This window comes from Cololabis saira, chromosome 8, assembly GCF_033807715.1.
Source record: "Cololabis saira isolate AMF1-May2022 chromosome 8, fColSai1.1, whole genome shotgun sequence".
Taxonomy (NCBI): domain Eukaryota; kingdom Metazoa; phylum Chordata; class Actinopteri; order Beloniformes; family Belonidae; genus Cololabis; species Cololabis saira.
In genome coordinates, this window is record NC_084594.1 from 31,164,544 (window position 1) to 31,187,219 (window position 22,676).

Below are 22,676 nucleotides of genomic sequence, written 5' to 3' on the forward strand. Positions count from 1 at the left end.
GCACAATACTGTTAAGATCCACACAGTTGAGTCTGGTTGAGGTCTGGACTTTGGTGTGACTGGGTTCATCGTCGAGTTGCATGACCCGATTTCAGCCAAGCTTTAGCTGTTGGGCTGATGATCTTATTTGATTGTAGATTACCTTTGGAATCTAGTGGATTTCATTGATGTTTCAATAACTGCAAAATACAGCTTATGTTGCTAAAAAAACAAGCCTGCATCTTTGTTTATAATCAAGAGACATCTTCATGAATATAAATATGAAGAGTTTTTGACATTTTGGTGACTTCCATGGGATCCAGACTTCAGGTAGTTATTGGCTGCAAAAGATTTTAATTAATGATGTTCGATGTACAGTTGTTACTTTGTACAACTACCTTTGAGCCCCTGAAAATGACAGCACTACTTAAAATAGTTGTATTATCTAAACGAGGAATGCTATATTTTTGTGCGAAAATTAAAGCTGAAATACATTTTGTAAAATAAATTAAACCTGAAAGTCTGCACAAGTCTGACATCTGGATTGTTTTATTTAATATCAATTGTGGTTGTTTATTAAAGCAAAATTATAAAAAGTCTGTCATTGTCCGAATACTTAATCTGAACATTGCGCAATCCAACTTGGGGTGAACTTGCAGGGTCACCCACTTCTGGAAACATCAATAACTGTTTTCAATCCTTTCCAGTTGTGACTTTTTTTATAACTCTTCTCAGAGTGATAGACAGCAACATATGCTTCGTCTTTGCTGATGTCTTTCCTGATCAGCATTGTGTTAATACACTCACCTGACTGCTCCAGGAAAGAAAATTGCCAATATTTTCACTTTTGTGGAAGTGGTCATGGTTTCTGTACATCAATTAATAAAGTGGTTTTTGGTTTGTTTGTTTGTTTGATTTTATTAGCAATCTTTGGAGTATCCTCCTACTCCCCATGAAGCAGTCAGGATGTTTTTATTACTTAAACGGTGACGTTGTGGAATACATCATGTTCATCTGAGGTTGTGTTAAATTTGAATTTGAAAATGTGGGAAGTATTCCCATATTATAATACTAAAGTTAAAAAAATAAGTGAAAAGCATGTGCCAACTGAGCTGTATACAAGAGACCAAGGACTTCTGTCTCAGCAGTCATTTATTTTAATTAAGAGGTCTCACAAACTCTCTTGAATAACTAATTGGATATTTTCCTTGTAGGAGATAATAAGACAGCTTTTCTGTCAGCAGACACTTTTCTCCAGAGGTTCACTGAGACATTAAGATGTTCTACTTTACCAAAAATGTTTAGTCTCTTTAGACTCTTAAACTGTAAATTGATTGATAGGATGAATCTCTTAATATAATATAAATATCGATGCATTTTCAAAGAACTGATTCAACATGTTAATAGGTGAAATTAAAAATGTCTCAGTGTCTCTCAGAGGAAAAACTGCTTTGCATTTCATGAAGAAGCCTCTGGGGACATCTCTAGACATCACACTTGTATATGAAGTAGTCTTCAATAGTCTCAATTATGTGGGGTTTAAAAACTACTAATATTACTAATGGTACCACAGAGACTTCAAGGGTGTGTTGTTAAGCAATTCATAAAAGTTAGGAGTGAGATAATTCACAATGTCAAGTTAGTAAAAGATACAATAAAAGTAAAGGAACAGAGTTCTTTGATTACAACATTCACACTACCAGCCACGATAATCAATTATCATGCAATCCTTTAGTAAATTTGATTTTGAGGGATCACATTTGTGACTATAAGTGTTTTTAATCTGACTTTCATGTGAATATGACAGCCTTCTGAAACAGCAGACATCTGCAACCGATACCGGTCAGCATTTGTGTCAAAAACAGAAAACATCAAATTTCTCAGACAATATTGAAGCGGCTGAGTTTTTTTTTTTTGAGGCAGGACACAAATAGCTCAGAATGGAAGCAATTGCAGCTAGTTTTGGAAATATTGTGTCCCAGATGACAGGAAGGAAAGAGAGATTGCCCCGCTATTGACTGTGAAGAGATCACAGAGGTTTGTTCAGCTGTATGAAAACCTTCCACATACTGTAATACTATGGCTTGGTCACCAATAATATTGACTACTGAACTATTAAGCCTTAACTTCAAAAGAATTAAAATGTCAGGTAGTTTTGACCAAACTTGTGCGCCTTTCTGTGGCAGGGATGGTTTGCTCAGCAGCCATGCAAACCTCAGCATTGCACCTGTGCAGGTCAGTGATGAGGGCACTTGGTGCAATCATTTCGGTTAAAAGCCACATTTATCTTATGTTTGTTCTGATTTATGTCACATGCAATGTTGTCATATATAGATCGATCAAAGACCCCATAAAAATTAACACAAATGAGATATCAGAATAAAAAATATAAATTTTAATTTGGAACTTTTGATGCACAACCTCATTAGAGTTCAAGAGTATCAATGTGGCCTCTACTAAAGGGGTTGGTTTTTTTTACCTATTCTTGTGAATGACTTTTCAGCACCACGGAGAGCCTGAATTAGTTGTTTTTCTTCCTGTCTCTTTCTCTTCTCTGCACTCAAGCCATGGAGGAAATTGCCCAAATGAATATGAAAACAAAAAGGAGTCCACAAACACAGTTTGATATGCCACAAAGCAATCATTGTGTTTTCTCCCACTGACATCTAGTACATTGTAAACGCTCATAGAAGTATATTTTTATTCATAATTATCATAAAAGATGATTTTGGTCCAAATGTGTTGTCCCTTAAATTCTCTAAGTAGCTCAGTGTGTATCACAGTGCAGCATCATATCACAATAGGTTGCCAGTTGTCATCCATTGAGTTTTTCTGACATCTTGTTTCCTTATTCACTCATGTATGATTAAGATAAACTGCACTGGTTATCTGTTATTAGAAAACAAATGAATGGAAACAATTATCCTTTGCATGTTAAGGCATGATCTTAAGTGTTACCAAAGCAAAGCAAGTTGATTTGTATAGCACATTCCATGCAACACAATTCAATGTGCTTTACATAACAATATTTTTAATAAAGAGTGAAAGAGGGTGTGTTCAAGTGCTGCTCATCTCAAATTACAGCAGCAAAGTTAGAAAGCGACTTAAGAAAGTGCCTCTTATTAAGTCAGTGATAACGATGCAGCATCTGATCACTCAAAGACAGTTTGCTAAATAATGAGACGTGCACAACGCTTTCATTGCTGAACTGTCTTTACTTCAGGATCAAAGGGATTCAAAAGGGTCATTTTCAAATGAGCATTAACAAATTAATGTGACTTAAGCACATGCACATGTGTTGTTGTCGTCTGTTTTACACACACACACACACACACACACACACACACACACACACACACACACACACACACACACACACACACACACAAACGTGCACCTTTAATATTGCAGTGACCACGTTTAATCCAGCTGCAGGCTCTGCTGCCAGATACTGAGTCATTAGCATAATTATAACATGAAGAGATTTGGGGAATGAGCAAAGTCTTTTCAAAAACGTTGTCACACTTCCTCTGTTGTGGGATTCATCTTAAGTCACACTTAAGAAGCCTCCCATCTGCTTGCTAAACATTACAAGTTGAATAAATAAGAGAAGTTGTCATATTCATCTTGACAAAATGGCCCAACAGATTTCTAAAGGACCCTTACGTCTGTTGGCCTTTTTCACCAGTCTGTTCCTTTTCACATGTATGTAGTTAACTTTCTACAGTGTTTATGCAGCCAGTTGGACAATTTATAAAATGGAGTCTGAGCCATTTGATAATCAGTGTTTTCTTGATAATGTCTCTTATATTTGGATTTCATAGCTGACAGTGAATTAGAGCCAGGTACTTGCATGTCTGTACTCCCAGTGTGTCTCTCTTTCACACCCCCAGATCAGAAAAGGCTAGGAGGACATGGAAAATGAAAAAGAGAAATGAAGAAACAAATTTTGTTACTTTATGTCATTTTGTTAATGTTTTGTTATTTCAACCCTGCTATACACTCCTCAAAAAAGCAGGATAGTTAAGTTTTTATCTCTTTGTAGTTTTGCTTTTCCTTCTCATTACACATAGAAACATATTCTGGCACTGAAAATACACATTTTGTGTATTTTCGTCTTTCAAACGTGTCTTAAAGTCTGCAACAGTACGTAAGTTTATTGGGGACAGGCCAATCCCAGTGCCCTCCTTTTCTTAAACTAGTTTTTGTCATGTAGGCAGACTGTGGTTTTAGATTATTAAAAAATGCTACACAAACATGTATTTTTCATCAATAATTCTGCCAACAAAAAAATGTAAATATCTTGGCCAAAGGTGCTAATACAACATAATATCATAGCAGATGCTGGCTTTGGGACTTGTTGCTGATAACAGATTTTTGAATTTGGATATACTAATTTTCTCTGAGCACAATATACATCCCCATGCTGGGATGGTCCATGATGCATCTGAGCGTAGAGACATCAAACCACCTCTGGACAAGGCTAACGTTAGGTTGATTTTATAACAGTTATGTTCTTACTGGCATTTGTGAGTGTAGCTCTGTTTTTAGTTCTTAAAGTTTTCTTAAACTAAACTAAAACCTTTCCCATTTGGTTATATCAGCAACTGTTGAATGAGAATACTGATGCACTGCTGTCTAAGGGATCAGACATCAGATATCCAACAACAACAATCATGCGCTATGGAGTGAGAAATACTAAAATCCCATCCAGTCGTTCTTTGAGAAAATTTCAAGCATTTTAAGATTTTCTCACAAATGTATTCTTCAGACATCAGAGACACAACCTTTCGTGGACGTAATGAGAATTGTGCAGTACTGATATTTCTATAGAATTTAAAAAACAAATGAATAAGTAGATGAAATTACAAAAAAGGCCTTTCATATGTACATCTTACAGTTTGTGCTCATAGCAGTCAGCCCAAGTGTGAGACTCGGCCCATGGCCATTTACTGTTCTATTTTCCCACTTAGTAGTGGCCAAAAAAATAAAGAAGAAGAGGGGCTTTCTTTAATTAAAATAATAACAATAATTAAAGCTGCAAGCAGCGATTAACGGGCCTTGTGCACGTTCAGGCTGCAGTGGAAGCGCTTGTATGACTTGCATGTAGATGTTTTCAGGCCTGGACATTTAGCGGATGACACCACCCACGACTCTCTATGTCAAACCATTCAAAAGTTATGGCAGAAAAAAGGGATTATAAAATATCGACCAATCAGAAGAAGGGGAGGAGTCAAAACCGAGTCCGATGACACCACCCACGACTCTCTATGTCAAACCATTCAAAAGTTATGGCAGAAAGTAGGAACTATCAAATATGGACCAACCAGATGAAGGGGGTCGCGCTTTTTGGCGTCTATCGTCGCCACGGTAACACTTTTGACTGAGAAAAGTAATGCGCGTTGTCGCAGGATGGAGAGGCATATTTTGATGTATAACACACCTGGGTGCACGTTACGGTTCGGGCGAAGAAGCGGCTGAAGAAATGGCATAAATTTCGCCAAAATTACACGATTAAGTCATAATGGCCGACTTCCTGTTCGGTTTCGGCCATGGCGCCAAGAGACTTTTCTTTAAGTTGCGACATAATACAGGTGTGTATCGATTTTCGTGCATGTACGTCAAACCGTATTGTGGGGCTTGAGGCACAAAGTTTTCTAGGGGGCGCTGTTGAGCCATTAGGCCACGCCCATTAATGCAAACCATTAAATATCAAATTTTTCGCCAGGCCTGGCTTGCATGCAGAATTTGGTGACTTTTGGGGCACGTTTAGGGGGGAAAGGCCCTCCTTTCGTCAGAAGGAAAATAAAGAAAGAAGAAAGAATTCCTACAGATACAATAGGGCCTTCGCACTGTAAGTGCTCGGGCTAATTATTTCTTATATCACGTATAAGAAGTTGTTTTTGCTATGTATTGTATGCAATGATCCTTGATCAAGGTCGCAAAAGGGTGTTTTATTGGCATAACCTCACAATGTCAACTGAAATCAGTGTGGATAATCAATATCTGATGCCTCATTTTACCAATTTTATGTGGCAATAACAAATACCGGTAAGAGTTTTGTAGTTTCGTTTGGGACAAGCTCGATCAGAAAAGAGCTGAGGAGTACGATTGGTGAGGGAAGTGTAGGAAACTGATTTTTTTAGGATTAAAATGAGTTATCTGCAAATCATGACTATTATATTCTATTTTTATTTACATTTTCCATATAGTCACAACTTTTTCAAAATTAGGGTTGTATATTAAAATGTCCAGCCTTAAACTATACATTCATTCTACAATTAATCATGTGTTTAACTCTTAAACCTATCAAGACGTGAGTGTCAAGTCTCAATATTTAAAAAGGAAAATTAGTGAGGAAAATATTGTCATTGCAAAAAAAAAACATAAACTTTATTGTTTAAAATGACAGGTCATGAGACCAAATTGATGGAGGTGTGGAAAAGAACAATTCTCCTGCAGTGTCTTGTCAAATCAACCATTGTTGTTGTTTTTCTGCTCCATCCACTTTGTCTGGTCTGTTTTATTCCAATTGGACACATTTTAGGGCTACACAGGGCTCAGCAGGCCCTCATGAACTGGTGCAGATAACAACATTTGCATCATATCAGACTTGCACACAAGCATTACCCTTCAGTCATGCTTAAAGCAGTGTTCAGTCCCAACACTGGGAAAAATAAATAAATAAAAATAACATTAAATCAAATCTCTTGAGTTCAGAGTTGGGGGCTTGGTGTCAAAGTAAAACAAATCTAGGTTGATTTATTATTATTATTATTTATGTAAGTTGCAACATCCATCCATTCATCCATCATCAATACCTACTTCTTCTTGGTCAGGGTCACGGGGGTTGGGTGGAGCCTGTTTCAACTCTCTCTCAGTAAGAGCAGGGCTACACCCTGGTCAGTCAATCATAGGCCCAGTTGCAACATCACAGTCATATCAGAACCAAGTGCCTACCATAAATTGACTGGCTCCAGAAGGGAGTGCATCTCCATTGACTCCCGAGTTAAAATGTCCAACATTTGTTTTATTTCACACCCATTAAAACATTGTGGGCTTATTTTTGTGTACCACAGCAGGATCATTTATGTTAAGCAATACATTTATATATTTATTTTTTGAATAATAAATGTGTTAATCATTCAAATGCAGTAATTAGACCACAAATAATAAATGTATTTCTCATAAGATTGATTGACAGTTGACTCAGCCAATGGCTAGTTACTGTGACTTCCTCAACTGTGATCATGCTACCCCCCCTTAGCAAAAACAACCAGCCTTTTGTGAAAACCATCGTCGGTTAAACATGACAGTTATTTTTGATTTTGCCGTCCAGTCAACATGTTAAACTGTATGTTCTGCGTTAAACGGCTGACGGGAGTTCCGCAGCTCTTTTGGCGAATATTGGTTTAAGAAGCTGGTAGCCAAAGCTAACTTTGATTGACATACATTGGACGCCTTCCCGGTTTGTCCCCGTTGGCTCTCCAGATCAACGTGCCTGCACCCCGAACAAAGGAGAAGTTAACTTAGCACAAAGAAATACAAAAAAAAACAAAAACTGTGTTTTGCAGATTATTTCTCTGTTGTAACGTAAGTTTAGACTCAAATCCGCTCTTTACCAACTACTGGGTCCCGTGACTGAACACTTCGTCCATTGTTTTAAATTAGAACATTAATTTTTCAGCAAGGGGTTTTATGGTGCACCAGACTTTCCAAGCAACCACTACACTGTGTAAAACATAATGATCCTCCTATAATGATAGCTCTTTATAGGGCAATATTTTGTTTGATAGCATGGTGAAACGTGTTTCTGTGTGTGTTTGTATGTGAAATATAAATACATCCATCCTACTTGCAAAATCAGCAACATTTAACGTCTTGTAATCATTTCTCAATTAAGTTTAATTTTGTTCAGGACTTCCATTGCATGAACGAATGGAATCCAATGTGTAACACCCATGAGAGTTTTTTCCCAGAGCATTAAGCCGACATTTCACATGAAAAGCCCAAACAACCTGATACCTCAATCTGTTTCCCAATCTCATACCTCATCTACTCAACTTCACCCCAGCAAACTTTGATGCCTTGAAGTACAGTGTGGCATTAATCCTTCAAATCTGGTGAGCAATGTAGCGAGTCAAGATGAGGTTGGCATGAATCCTGTTCACAGTTCTGTCCCCATCAAATTCCATGAAGTGCCTTTCATTTGTTTTTCATTCAAGTTTATCTAAACTTTACGAATGATCTTTAAACTGTGATTTTTAGAAGTTGTGGGGAATGTTATGGTTGTCTGATGTAACTTTAGTCTTACACAGGGAAGCAAAGAGGAATCAGCTTTACACATTACAGTTTTTCTTGATTGCCTAAGCATGATTTTCAAAACAGGGCCCGTGGTTTCAAAACACTACACACAATTAGCACAACAACACACCAAATTAGCAAAACACTACAGATCCTTTGCAAAATTAAACACGCTTGTAAAAACTATACACTTCTTTTTAAAAACCACACTTTGTTACCATATGAAACAAACACGTTTCACATTACTATACTCTTTTTGCACGAGTTACACTCTGCTGTGATAAACCTAAAACACTTTTAGCACTTCTACGTCCCTATGATTAGAGTAGGCTACTATCAACAAAGTACAAATACAGTTTTTCTTGATCGTTTTGGCCCATTTTTCCATTCACAGTTTACTTTTTCAAAACAGCTCACACACAGCCCTTAACAGAAGCTGAAATAACCAAAACACTTTATGATGTTTGCAGAATGACGCCACTTTCTCAAAACTTGTCACACATCCATCAAAACCAAACTTTTCCATCAATACCTAGAATTTTTTCTCAATTGAACATGTGTGTTTTCTCATTTATTTACTGTAACGATGGATAACAAAATTGAAACCACAGCTATCAATATCAACTTTTGTCCAACACCCTCATAGTATTGACTATTTTACAACTGACAACATACTACAATTTGGGTTTTGTATTGAGCACTCTAACTTAGTTATATAACTTAGAAATATACTGTCACAGAGTTTACAGTAAAATCAGAAAATGTGTATACAGTAAAATATTGTAGATCTGTTTTTGTATTGCTGAAGTTCCTGTCAACACCATTGATTTACATTTGTACTACTGTGTACAAAATGTCAAGATTCTGACAGAAAAATATTTATTGCAGTACTTGTCATATGCACATACTGTAAGCAATCAAAATGACAGGGTTCAATATGCAGTACAACAAAGGTCAATTCTCAAAGGAAGTACTGTAAATGAAACACAATCAAATGAAACCCTGTAAATATGAAAAAAATAAAAATACAGGAAAATTACGCATTGTCGACACGGGCCTGACGATCAGGCCACATGTCCTCGTCCACGTCCTCCTCGATCTATGCTTGGTGTCAACTTCAAGCTATTGACCTCTTTGATAGGTTGAGGACTACTTGCTTTGTTTTGCAAAGAGAGTTCACACAGGTGCTGATAATTTTTAAAATTGAGAGAGCAGTTCCAATTGGCTGCTACAAAGTGTCTGCAATGTGTTGCCATGGTAAATCAGTTATGTTTGTGTCTCTTTGTGAGAAGTGTGTTAACTGTTTTGAAAAGTGTATTACAGTAAAAGTCAAAGAAAATTGTGTGAAAGCAATGATAAATAGTTAACCGATTCGCCAGAGAGGACTCTTGCTGTGCAAAGAAGGTGTGAGCATTAGATAAAGTTGACCCATGATGTGCAAAATGCGTCAAAGCAATCGAGAAAAACTGTAGTCTTTCTCTGACTCTTGTGCTTGGAGACCAATGAGCTCACCTGCTGCTTTCTATAGTGTAGATACACCTGATTGGTGTGTCTACATTTAAGCAAACAAGTGTTTGCAGACCTGAAGACTGTGTTGAACCAACTGGTTGGACGGTGTGCTAATTTGACAGTCAGTGCTTTGGTATTGCAAAGAAGTGACTTTATGATAGATTTTTGTGTCTAATGTACGTTTAGTGTGTTTAGTGTTTTGAAAATCACTGTGTGTAGAGTTTTGCAACAAGTGTGAGGTTGACAATGTGCTTATAGTTGTGCAAATATGGGCTGATGTTTTGCTTCTTGAGTGTAAGGTTTTGCTAATAGTGTACTACTTTTAATTTTAGTGTGTAAGCAATCGAAAAAAACTGTAACATCTATTGTTTTTGCACGTGGGTGCCAGATTCACAGTGAAGTAACATTTGTTCTTTCAAATAAAGTTACCAACTATTGACAGATCCGTGTTGGTTTATGCTGTTGTTCTTGTTATTTAGATTCTTTTGAACAATCTGAAGCCAGTATGAGATGACCTTTAACACTGTTAAGAGGTGTGTTTGTGTGGTTGTGTGTCTTTGCAATCTTTCTTGACATTTCATTGCAAAAGGTCAAAGCTCTTTTGAGTTTGTTGATTTTGTCCCAAAAATCAAAACTAACTGCAGTGATGCAACTGTTTTAGAAGATTTAGAAAAATGCTACATATGTTCAGGTCTGATGCTGTGTTATTACAACCCCATAATAAATAAATGAGTGAATATAAATTACCACACTTGGAAGATGTTCACTCGTTTGTTTGATGTTTAGAAAAAGATAAACTATATCTTAGCCCTTTTTTTCATTTGTTGTCCTTTATTTATTTGCTTCCATGTTTTCCAGACATATTTCCTTTGAATTTTCTGTCCTGGTATTTTGACATATTCCATATCTTGGACAAAGCTATGGAATGTGTACTCTAAATCTACAAATCACAGCCTTCAAATGGCTTTATAATCTTTTCCATTGTTTGAGGTAACAGCGCCCACGTTGGGTCCCATTTTTCCTGTCAATGTTTCCTATTGATCAGCTACAAGTGCTAAATATGTTATGCAAGCAGTGAAACTTTATCTGCAGCCTAATTGTACATTAAGACCTGTGCAGAAATGCAAATTTCAAGGTGAATCCATGTTTTTTTATCGAGATAATTTAGTGATTAGATGGTTTTTCATTTTCAAACCTGAAAAAAGTCATTAATTAGAGCAAATAATCTTTTGAGGTATGTTTTACAGAATATCAGTATGTTCAGTATATAAATCAAATAAGGATAACTTTATATAGTTTGTGCTGCCTTCACATCTCAGTGTGGCTCAGTATTTTTTTGTTATAGCTGAAGGGCATATTGAACCCCTGACTGTTATTAGACCTGATTTGATGTTAGACTGGTCGTTCTGACCTCAGGTTTGGTCAGGGCCATCACTTTTAGGTGTCACAATTTTGTGAAATAAGCCACCTAGGGCCAAAGAGAAGAGTGGAGACATCAAGCACTATACCTGCCTTTTTTATTTTTTTGGTCAAGTTTCTGATAGTTTTTTTTTTTTCATGCTTTGCTTTTTCCACTTTTTTGCCATAATAAATATCCAATACTTTTCATATTTTGAGTTTAATGTGTGTAAGGGGAACAAAAACTTGCTATAAAGTATTTAACACTACTGCCTGAATATAATAATGTCAAGGATTTTCTTTATTTTAAGACTTGTAAAAAAAAAAAAACACTAATCCATAGCACAGAAGAAGAGTTCCTGGATGCGCTTTGATGTATGACTTGTGGGAGACGTTTTTGCACAGACTCTACGTGGCTTTTGTCAGACTGATGCAGAGAAACGTGAACTCCCTCACAGGCAGCAACAGATAAAAAGATGCTTTCCAAACGCTCACTGGTCCGAGGCACTGTCTAAAGTTCTCTGTGAAGTTACATCCTGTGGTATAACTGTTGCATCAACGACCACTTGCAGAGACCAGGGCTGAAAAGAGTCTCTCTCCAACATTGTCAGAGCTTCTGTAACACCACAGGAGATGTAAAAGTGAGTGGATTGTGAATGAGCCGAAGACTACTGTGAGTGAAATGTGTTAAGCCGAGTCTGTGCCTTTGTTCTTCCCTCCAAGGTGTGGAAAAGGAGGAAGGGAGAGAAAGTAGGGCACAGCAGATTAAGTACAAGGTGGAGCTGTTTGCTTCTACTTTCCACCTGCTACATGCACACTAACAGCCATTAGGCACTGGTTCATAATGGCAGAGAGTGTCAAGACCAAGACAGACCAAGTCAAGACCAAGTCTAGTTCAGCCAAGATAAAAAAAAAAAACAATTATTTTGTCATCTTGCGTGTTGTAGAACATAAGCACCATCCTGGGTTCAGCTGCTTAGTTTACATATGAGGTTGTATTCAACTGCAGCACATTAGAACAGAGACAATGGATGTCCTGTGTGTGAACTCACTATAAATGTTTTCATCAATTAGCTGAGATCAAATATGTGTGGCGACTGCACTACCTTTATTTCTACACTATTTGAGGATTGAATCGCGTGCTTTTAAGGATTGACATGACTATTAACTAGTCCCAAAGTCATCTAACAAAATAACCAGCCTCCAACACCCCCCTCCACCTCAGAAAAGTCTAATGAATAGTAAATGTTACTTGATTAAATTGTAATTAATGTGTAGATGAAACGTGAATTTTAAATATTAAAGCTACACGCAATTATTGAATTGAACTTGCATTATTTACCATTACAGTAGCCAAATTACACCGTATATCAGCATCACTGAAATGGCATAGACCTAATACTTAATAAATCACAACGATATGCAAATATTATTCAAAAGCTAATGATGCCATATATTTATTCAAACAAGGCCATTATGACCACAATACTGTAATTAAAAACAGGCACACATGCAGATGCACCAAAACATAAAATCCAATGCAAAATACAAATAGTTTACAAAACTGTACATTAACAAGAGGAAGAACTGGTGATCACAACATTCTGTCACCTTGGTGTGTGCAATGGCATCTCAATTATCCAGGTCCAAGACGTGGCGAGACTGAGACAAGACCAAAGACTGTATTTATGTGTACAGTACAGTATATAAATATACAGAGAGAGAGAGAGAGAGAGAGAGAGAGAGAGAGAGAGAGAGGAGAGAGAGAGAAAGAGAGAGAGAGAGAGAGAGAGAGAGAGAGAGAGAGAGAGAGAGAGAGAGAGAGAGAGAGAGAGAGAGAGAGAGAGAGAGAGAGAGACACACACATGCCATTGCCAACCATTGCATGGTGGTGTGGAGAAGTAAGATGTATAAAATGTGACAGTTTTCCTTTTATCTCTTCCAGGAATCCACTCTACTCAGATCGAGACTTCTGAGAAATGAGCTGCCAATGTAAGTCCCTATCCCCAAGCTGATCTCCAGACTCGGCTGGCAATGTTGCTTTTAAATTAATTAAATTGAGACAGGGAGTTACAATTGACTTCACAAATGCCCATGCATGCTCACAGCATTGAACCCCTGATCTTTAGCTTGCTTTAATTGAAGCTAATTGCTATATTAAACATACCAACTGATGCCAGATCAGAGGTTGACTCACTTCTGCAGAAAGTGGTGAAATTTGTTGTTTTTTGTTACAAACACAAACGTTTCTCTTATAATGTCTTGTATGGAGTTGGCATTTTTGCTTAGGTTTGTCATCTGAAATGTAAGAAAGTTCTTTAGCAATTTTCCTTCAGAGCTTCTTGCATTTATAAGATTCTGCCCCTCTCAGAGACACATCACACATATTAACATGAGATTTTATTAGGACTTCATTTCTCATGCATCAAACTCTTATTAGGGCCCGAGCACTGACACTGTGAAGGCCTTATTGTATCTGTAGGTATTTTTCTCATTCTCGTTTTTTCTCGTTTTTCTCTTTTCTATGTTCCGTCGAAATGAGGGCCTTTTTGCCCCCCTAAATGTGCCCCAAAAGTCACCAAATTTTGCACCAAGCCAGGGCTGGCGATAAATTTTATATTTAATGGTTTGCATTAATGGGCGTGGCCTAATGGCTCAACAGAGCCCCCTAAAAAACTTTGTGCCTCAAGCCCCACAATACGGTTTGACGTACATGCACAAAAATCGGTACACACCTGTATCATGTTGCAACTTAAAGAAAAGTCTCTTGGCGCCATGGCCGAAACCGAACAGGAAGTCGGCCATTTTGAATTAATCATGTAATTTTGGCGCAATTTATGCCATTTCTTCGTCCTTTAATGCGGCCCGAACCATAACGTGCACCCAGGTGTGTTATACATCAAAATGTGCATGTCGATCCTACGGCGATGCGTATTACTTTTCTCAGTCAAAAGCGTTACGGTGGCGACGATAGACGCCATATTTGATAGTTCCTACTTTCTGCCATAACTTTTGAATGGTTTGACATAAAGAGTCGTGGGTGGTGTCCTCGGACTTAGTTTTGAGTCCTTGAACATAATTGGTGCAAATTATCCCCGCCCCTTCTTACGATTGGTCGATATTTGATAGTTCCTACTTTCTGCCATAACTTTTGAATGGTTTGACATAAAGAGTCATGGGTGGTGTCATCGGACTTAGTTTTGAGTCCTTGACTTTTATTGGTGAAAATTGCGTGCGCGAGGGCCCGTTCATCATTGCTTGCAGCTTTAATTACATTAATATTTGAAATAAACTGCACTGATGATGACACATGACAAAACACCATTTTATATTTTATGTTTGTTTGTTTGTTATACTTTACTGTATTTTACTACTTGAAGATGCACCAGTTTGATTTGCTTGTCCAGTAAGCTGTAAACTCATTCTAAATTAACTTTTAACTCATAATATGGAGATCATGCTATGCTTTACAAAGCTGGAGTACTCCAAGCAACATCAGCAGAATTTTCATTTGTCTTTTGGCCATTTGACAACTATAAGTATAATATTCACATGCTGTCTGGATTTGTTCTGGCCTTCACTGATTTCAGAGACCAATACATGTTCCCAATTACAAGGGCGTCGAATAGAAATTATGTCAAAGCCATTGTCAACTCAGAGATACACACAAGGTGTCCTTTGGCATTTGTTCCTTTTGCACCAGCTGCTGGAGTATTTCATGCCGACAGCCTTTTGTAGTGTTTACTTATGAGCAAGCAATTAGGTCCTCATAAGGTTCCTGCAGGCGCATGTAGAAACGTCACAAAGATGAAGCCACAAACATGAAACCATCCTTGTTTTCATTTGTGTGCTATTTGCATGTGTTCTTAGTTACTTTTACGCCCTGCTTTCACCCACTCATGAGCATCTCCGCATTTGGGCCCCCCCCAGATGGCGCTATGGAGCAATATGCTGCCTTTAAGTATGTGTAACAAAATCTTTCGTTAATCACAGATGTAATTATATGAATATCGATTCTGTTACGAAGACAATTCTGTTTTAAATATTTGTGTATTTATATTGTTATAAGTATTTGCAAGAATGTTACAGCTTATTCCTCTCAAAGCACCTAAAAATGGGGCCGACCAATTACGAGGGCCCCATGCTGAGACCATCTTATTGAAATAGTGGAATGACTTATGTCAGTATGGAATAGGTGGAAATTATCATATTTATGGTCCATCAATCTGCGTAAATATAGACTTTATGTTTATATGGATCCAGATATAATTTACATTAATAACATCTAAAAAAAAAGGTCTGAATTCTGAAGGCATGGTTGCTTTTAGTTTAGCTTGGTGGTGTGCCACAATCATTTATATCTAGCAGAAAACCTGCATTTAATTCTGAGCAAATTTGGGTTGTAGGCAGTGTCACAGAAAAATGAGAGGCTACGTATAACTGCAGAGACTGTTGTGCCCCACTGGACTTTTCATGCCACTGCACCCTTACTTGCTTAGGTGAAGACATGACAACTGCAGACTTTCTTTAGTGATGTATTCAAATTAGGAAATAAAAACACTTGGTAGCTGGGAAAAGATTCTGTACCTGTTGCCAAAACACCTTTATAACTTGTCTTTTAAATGTAATTAAGGTTCTTTCCTTGGGCTGCTTTCAGACTACACAACTTTCGGTGATGGCAGCTGTGAAGACTACACGACTTTGTAAATTTGTCAATAAAACACAATTTGGCATAACCATCTGAAAATGGGCCAAGGCACGAAAGAACAGTGATAGCTGCTTATACAATGATTTGTGCAGAACTATCACACATAGAAATATGTACACATACAATAGGACACACTGGCTGCAGAGTTTGGCTGTGCTACAGTGAGATCGTGGTACTGTGCATTGCATTTTTTTTTTTTTTTTTTTTTTCCAGCACCTTCCCCTTCTTCCGTGAGATTGCCTTCTTCACAATGACATCAGTCCACTCCTTGATCACTCTTTGGTTGTAGCTCAAATTGAGTTTCCCCCAATATCTCCAGAGATGATCCATCAGCAATCAGCACAGGTTAGCGAGTGTCCATCACAAAGATGCATCTTTGAGTTGTTCACACATAAGAAACTGGTGCTGATGGGACATCGCTGACTGCTCATCAATTCTTCCCAGAGCAGTCTCTGAGCTTGGAAACTGACCAAAAAATTGTGTAGCACAAAAGAGGCTTCACAGGACTGTGTTTTAAGTTATTGTGCTTGCGTGAGATGACAGTCGTTAAAACATTTTCGATTATGCCGTGCATTGTGGAAATAAATATTCAGTCTCCAAGAAAACTGTGGAAATATATTTTCATAAAACCTTTCCATGCAACAGAGTAAAAAAGCCAACAAAAAATGTATGCAATTATGCATTTTTATACATTAAAACTTTTGCAATTTTCTCGCATAAAAAAGCTGAAAAGGGTATTGCATGGAGTCTCTAAGGAACAATTAAGCTTCCCTAGAGAGTAAGCTTTTGGTGTCCAACAGCAAGTGAAAACATTGACTCCATGTCCAAATGAACAAACAAGGTTTTTTCAGGAAAATCTGTAAGTTACTACATTTAAACTGGTCAAATGTATGTATTACTTTCAACATACAGTAAGTGAGGTGCTTATCACTCTCATCATGTTCAAAGTTGTGTTCACACTTTCTTGGAGACTGACAACTACAGTCATTTCTGTGTGACTACAGTTGCTCAGTGAACTTTAATATGTACAACACTGGTTTTTCAACTGTCCGTTGTAATATTTAGATAAAGACGAACACAATATTTTGCGTATTCGGAAGAATAAACACCTCTTGATTTCATACCTTTTTTCCCACTTTGCCATTTTAATGGAAATTTAAAACTAGAAAATACTACTACTAGAAAGTAAAGTAAAGTAGGGATCTCAAGACTCAAGGCACGCTCTCACGCCACACATGGCATTTGTCATGCTGAGAAATTAACTTCACCACACAGTAATTCTAACAGCCCATCTTACAAACGAGTCAAAGCTAGACTACGCTGCTGTAGCTAGGTGTTTGTGTGAAATAAGTTACAACACACATCACTATTAACACACACACACACACACACACACACACACACACACACACACACACACACACACACACACACACACACACACACACTGCTGTTCAAGAGACCCTTTTGGTTTTCCTCTTATTATTATTATACATCACTAAGACACTGGCCACTACAGTGTTTTTCCTTTCTTATAGAATAAATTAAACTGTGTATTTAATATAGTCAAATTTGTTCTTTCGGAAGAAGAAATGGGAATTTATATATTCAATGAGTAGGTTGAAATGGTGAATACACCAGTGTTGTGCAAGTTCATACTTCTGATGAACTAGTTCAAAGTTCAGTTCACATAGTTTAAAAATGAACTGTTCACATTCATAGTTCACTATTTTCATTTTGAACTAGTTCAAATTCAGTTCATTTCAATATTTTTAGGTTAGAAGTACGAATGAAACGCCCCCCACCGTATACCAGTGGTCTTCAACTCTGGTCCTCAGGACCCCCTGTCCTGCATGTTTTAGATATTTCCCCTCAGAACCCTGATATAAATGACTGTCATTAACAGACTTGTGCAGACCTGGATGACAAGCTGATGACGGCCATTAATTACAATCAGGTGTGATGATGCAAGGAAACATGTAAAACATGCAGGACAGGGTTGGAGACCCCTGCTGAATACAATCATGTATCGTCCTAGTGGCGTTTCAACTTTATTCAGAGGCTGTAAATCTCCAACATTGTAGTGCATTATCAATTTGTCTACCTGTTGCTGGGAAATCAGACCTCTTGGTCTTTCTGGGAACTTTTTTGATTGTTAAGGACTCGCAGATATTTCCTCACACTGGGCGGATGCTTTAACTCCACATGACGTTTCAAATGTGAAGTTGACGAGGCAGACGTTCAGACTTGTTTTCTCAGCGCAGGTGGACATAATTTACACAGAAAGGTTAGTTTCCTACCGTCAGACTCTTTGGGAGACGATGTGTAAAATTCCCGCAGATAATGATAAGCGGATCATCATCTGACGGCTCGCTGACGCTGCGTCTGCAACGTCTCTCTTCACCAGTCAAGGCTGATTTATGGTTCCGCGTTAAATCGACGGCGAAGACTACGGCGTAAGGCACGCGGCTACGCGAACCATACGGTCCGCACGCCGCGTACGTAGGTGTAACGCGGAACCATAAATCAGCCTACATTTGTAAAGACTGCACCGGGCTCGTCGAGCATTTTAAATGTGCCGCCCGCTGGTGAAATAAGAAGGATTATTACGTAATAATTGGACCTAAACAGTGAAGCTCACATAATCTGAACAGATCAAATTCCAGTTCATGATCTGCAGAATGAACAAGTTCACGTTCAAGTTCTTTATGTGTAAATATGTTGCGTTCAGTTCAACGTTCTCACAGAAATGAACGCGTTCATTTGAACGCGTTCATGCACAACACTGGAATACACTTCATTTGTTCAGCACTTTTCTAGTCTTGTACATCACTCAAAGCACTTCTATTCTACAACCACTACAAGTGACTAATACCGGACCTTTAAAATATACGTATATGTATTAACCCAACTAAAACTGTTCTTATGACAATGCAGATGGACTACACATAATACACAGAAGGCTTTTTGTTTAGCTTTGATCAGGAAGTTGCAAAAGACGGAAAAGTACACAGTAAAAGTAACAACAGAGAATACCCACAAAGAAGACATAATGTGCATTTCATTTGTAAAACGAGTAGAAGTGAAACGTAAGATGCCATCCAATTCACAGTTAAACAGGTTAGCCAGAAAATCACCTATGGAGTAATCATTTCCCAATCCTGGGATCAATGAAGTACATCTTTATCTTTATCTTTATATTAACAAGCCAAAAGGTTCATAATCCCAACCATTGTGATGGAGTCAACCGTACATGGATCAATACATTGATTCCCTTTCTGAGCTTTTGTTCTGTGACAATTGCAATGATCTGATTCAATCGCCTTAACTGAGCATCAAGCCACAATGACCACACACTCACTAGCACAAACAGACAAGATGCATTCTCTGTAGTTCTTCTCCAATACTGTCCTTACATCCACTCCTCTTTCCTCACACAAACATACTGTATGTATTACCATACTAATAAAGATGATATTCATACACACAGGTGCGTGAACACACACCACTGAGGACCCACACATGTGTTTCGAGTATTGCTCCTTCTCTCCAGAGTCAGAGCTCCTGCCAGCTGGGATGCTGCAGTTTGAAGATAAAATGCAGCTCCAGTCGCAGGTCTCTCCTCTCAGTCCATTCCCTAACACGACGAGTCTCCCTGGAGTAGAGGATGACAGAGCGGAGCAAACACCGCATCCCCTGTAAGCCACGCTAGAGGTGTTACAGCAGGATCTGAAGGCTGCATTTGACAGCGGCTTCTGAACAGTACCTGTGTTCAAAAGCCACATCCTGATTTCCTGAAACATTAATCATGCAGCATTCACCGTGCAGCAGATGAATTCACATTTCCCTTTCTCAGGTCAAAGTGAGACGAGAAGCATTTAGACAGGGATGATCTAATCAATGATTTTGTCGCAGTGAAAAGGTAGAACGGATGCTCCCATAAATGCTGATGAATCGTAATGATCGAAACAGAGCTCACGCTGAACGAGGATGTTGGCAGGAGAGAGCTGCAGCATCGGACAGCTGTGATTGATGCGTTACTTCTCGCCTTCTTCGCACACAGACAATGAGATTCAGGCAATTCTCCTGAATCACACTTGACAACTCCTTTTGTCTCCTCAGACCTTCGCTCCAGTTTTGTCTCTTGAAATATAAAGTGCTCAGCCCATGCTGTTACAAAACCTCTCGTGAGTGCAGACAGAAAGAAGCAAACCTGGAAACACTTTCCGTGTTGGAGTGCTCTTGCTCTCCTATGCGTTGTGAATTTCAGTTGCAAAAGAAAGTCCTCCTCACATGCTGCTATTTTAGAATATATCGGGAACTCTTTTTTTTCTATATTGGTTTCCCTCAGGGTTGAGTCACTCCAGATGAAACATGTTAAACAGATACATCTTCATGTACCAAGATGGATCCACCCAATTACCTTACTTGCTGTGAACTCGCTCTGTGATGCTATGTCAAGGTCAGCATTCTCTGTGACACAGAAACCCTCTCTGCAGGAGTCCAGATTTCCTGCACTGGTACACTGTAACAAGGTGATATGACTCAGTTATGACTGCTGAACCAAAGATAGAAGGGCAGAAGAGTAGGAAAATGCACCTCATTTGTACATCTTAACCTGAAACAACACAGAAGGACAATAAAGCTTCAGCTACAGATAATAATAATTGCACAACTGTTGCATCAATTATGGTTTCTTTGTTTTAGGGACAAAACAATATATTGTTATTTAATTTTCTTTGCCTTGTGCAGTTCTTTTTCCGAGGAAGGCATTACAAAAAAATAAAGCTTTTAATGATGTAATATTCAAAGATACAAAGCATTTCTCATCTGTCTCTTGTGAAACATAGTTGTCCTACTTCCCTCTTTCACTCTGCGTCTCAAATTAGTAACACTATGCCCTGGGGGAGTGTGTTGAATCCACAATTCAACTTTTCAGAAAAATGTGTGGTGCAGCTTTAGTTAATAATACAATTTTAGGACACAAAAAGTAATTGAAGGATGCAAGGTTCATCAAGTTTTCAAAGTAAATGTTAGGACGGGATCATTTTGAGTTCTGAGACTATTTTTCCAAATTTTGATCATTGAAACTCTCTGTGCGCAGAGATGTCAAGACTGGTGCAAAATCACTCGTCAGAGATTCTTCAAACTTATTTATTCTCAACAGTAAAGCAGTAAAACCAAAAACAATCCAACAAGCAATGTTGCCCAGTTCACATGTGACCCACTTTCTTGCCATGCGTATATTTAAATGCCCAGAGCGCCATCAGTTGCCAGAACATGAAACGAGACAAAACAATTGCTTAGCAAAATGGCCAGTCGCACTGGCGTAGAACCTCCCTCTGGCTGATCCAGTCAAAGGGCAAAGCCAGACAAATGTTGGACTCATCGTGTGTTTCTGCATCTGTGATTGATAAAACAGAATGGTGATTAGTAGGTCCTCATGTTCGAATAAACAAATAAGTCTATATATCATCAGAGCAGTGAGCGATTCTGGACAAAACCATTGTGAAGATGCCTGAAAAGATTCTTAGATATTCATATGAAATGATCTTATATGGAGTATAGGCTATATCCATGTCCTTGTTGATTTATACTCCAACATGTAAAAACAACAGAAGTCATATGCTGTTGTTTTTTTCATACATCTATATGACCTGGGCGCTGGCTGCGTTGTATTAGGACTGACTATCGTTTCTGTTCATTTTCAGAGCTCTGCGTGACATAGAACTGCATAGATGTCACCATCTCTGGCTGCTTTTTTCTTCTTTTTTTCATGAAACAGTGGCTCCTCCATGTGCCCGTGACAGGTTGATAAGTTGACAGATTGCCATTAGGGTATTATTGTGACATCACATGGGGATTTGGAGACATGAATGCATTTCTGACCCACATAACATCCAGTGAGGAGGACTGTCATTTCTACCTCCTTTGTTTCCCAATAGGAAGTCACTTTTCAGTATTCACTGTTGCAGCACAAGCTCTCCTTACACTGCAGCGTCTCCTGTTGGGTTAAGACTGCGCACATGCCTTAAACCTGGAAGTGTGGCTCTCGTGCGTCAGGCCAAGGGCATTTCTTGAGTTGGTCAGGGTTGAAGCTGATCCTGGTGGGATTTATAGCTGTGCTGCAGTTGATCATAAAAGACTGCAGGTGACTGCTGTGCAACACTTAGACACATGCAGCACAGAAACTCACAGCCTGCACAGGACTTCATCAGGACGAGTGGAGAGGATTTCACAGGCTTCATCCAAGCTGTGAAGTTCACATTATACACAAAAACATGTAAAGCCCACTGACATTTGACCAAACATTAAATTGCCATATTGAGTTATGGTTTGTTTTTTTTCCATTGTGGCATCATATAAACAGCACTTGGCATTAGATTTGACAGCTCTGCTTGGCCATGAAGCATTAACGTATAAGAGCAGTTTGTGAAGGAAGTTGCCTGAGTCTTTCAGCCTTTGAAGAAGCAACTCCACAGAGTGTGCATTAAATAGTTCGAATGTTGTCTTTGCATTCAAGCATCTTAATTTATGTGCATTCGTAAGATATATGTTTGTGCCTGTATGTGTGCATGCACAGCTCTCTGTCTGTTCGCATTAGTCATTTAGATTTGCCCTGAATCTACAGAAAGAGGCCACAGCTGTAGCCCACAACCCTCTCTGTGTCTCACTGTGTGCAGCAATCAGTGAAAGGCAGCCATCCCTTTATCCGCACGTATAAAAATACTTCACAACACAGTAGAACATGTTAATTTAAAACACATATTAAATTGAG

At 38.4% G+C, this 22,676-nt stretch overlaps 1 protein-coding gene across 4 annotated transcripts in view; it reads left to right on the forward strand.

The window, feature by feature from the left end:
- dlgap4b (discs, large (Drosophila) homolog-associated protein 4b) overlaps positions 1-22,676 on the forward strand; it is a 149,868-nt gene that overhangs the window by 80,169 nt on the left and 47,023 nt on the right. For all 4 annotated transcript variants that reach the window (XM_061727741.1, XM_061727743.1, XM_061727742.1 and 1 more), the window contains one exon: positions 13,136-13,182. The gene's annotated coding sequence lies outside the window, so the exon portion shown is untranslated. The remainder of the gene's footprint in view (positions 1-13,135; positions 13,183-22,676) is intronic.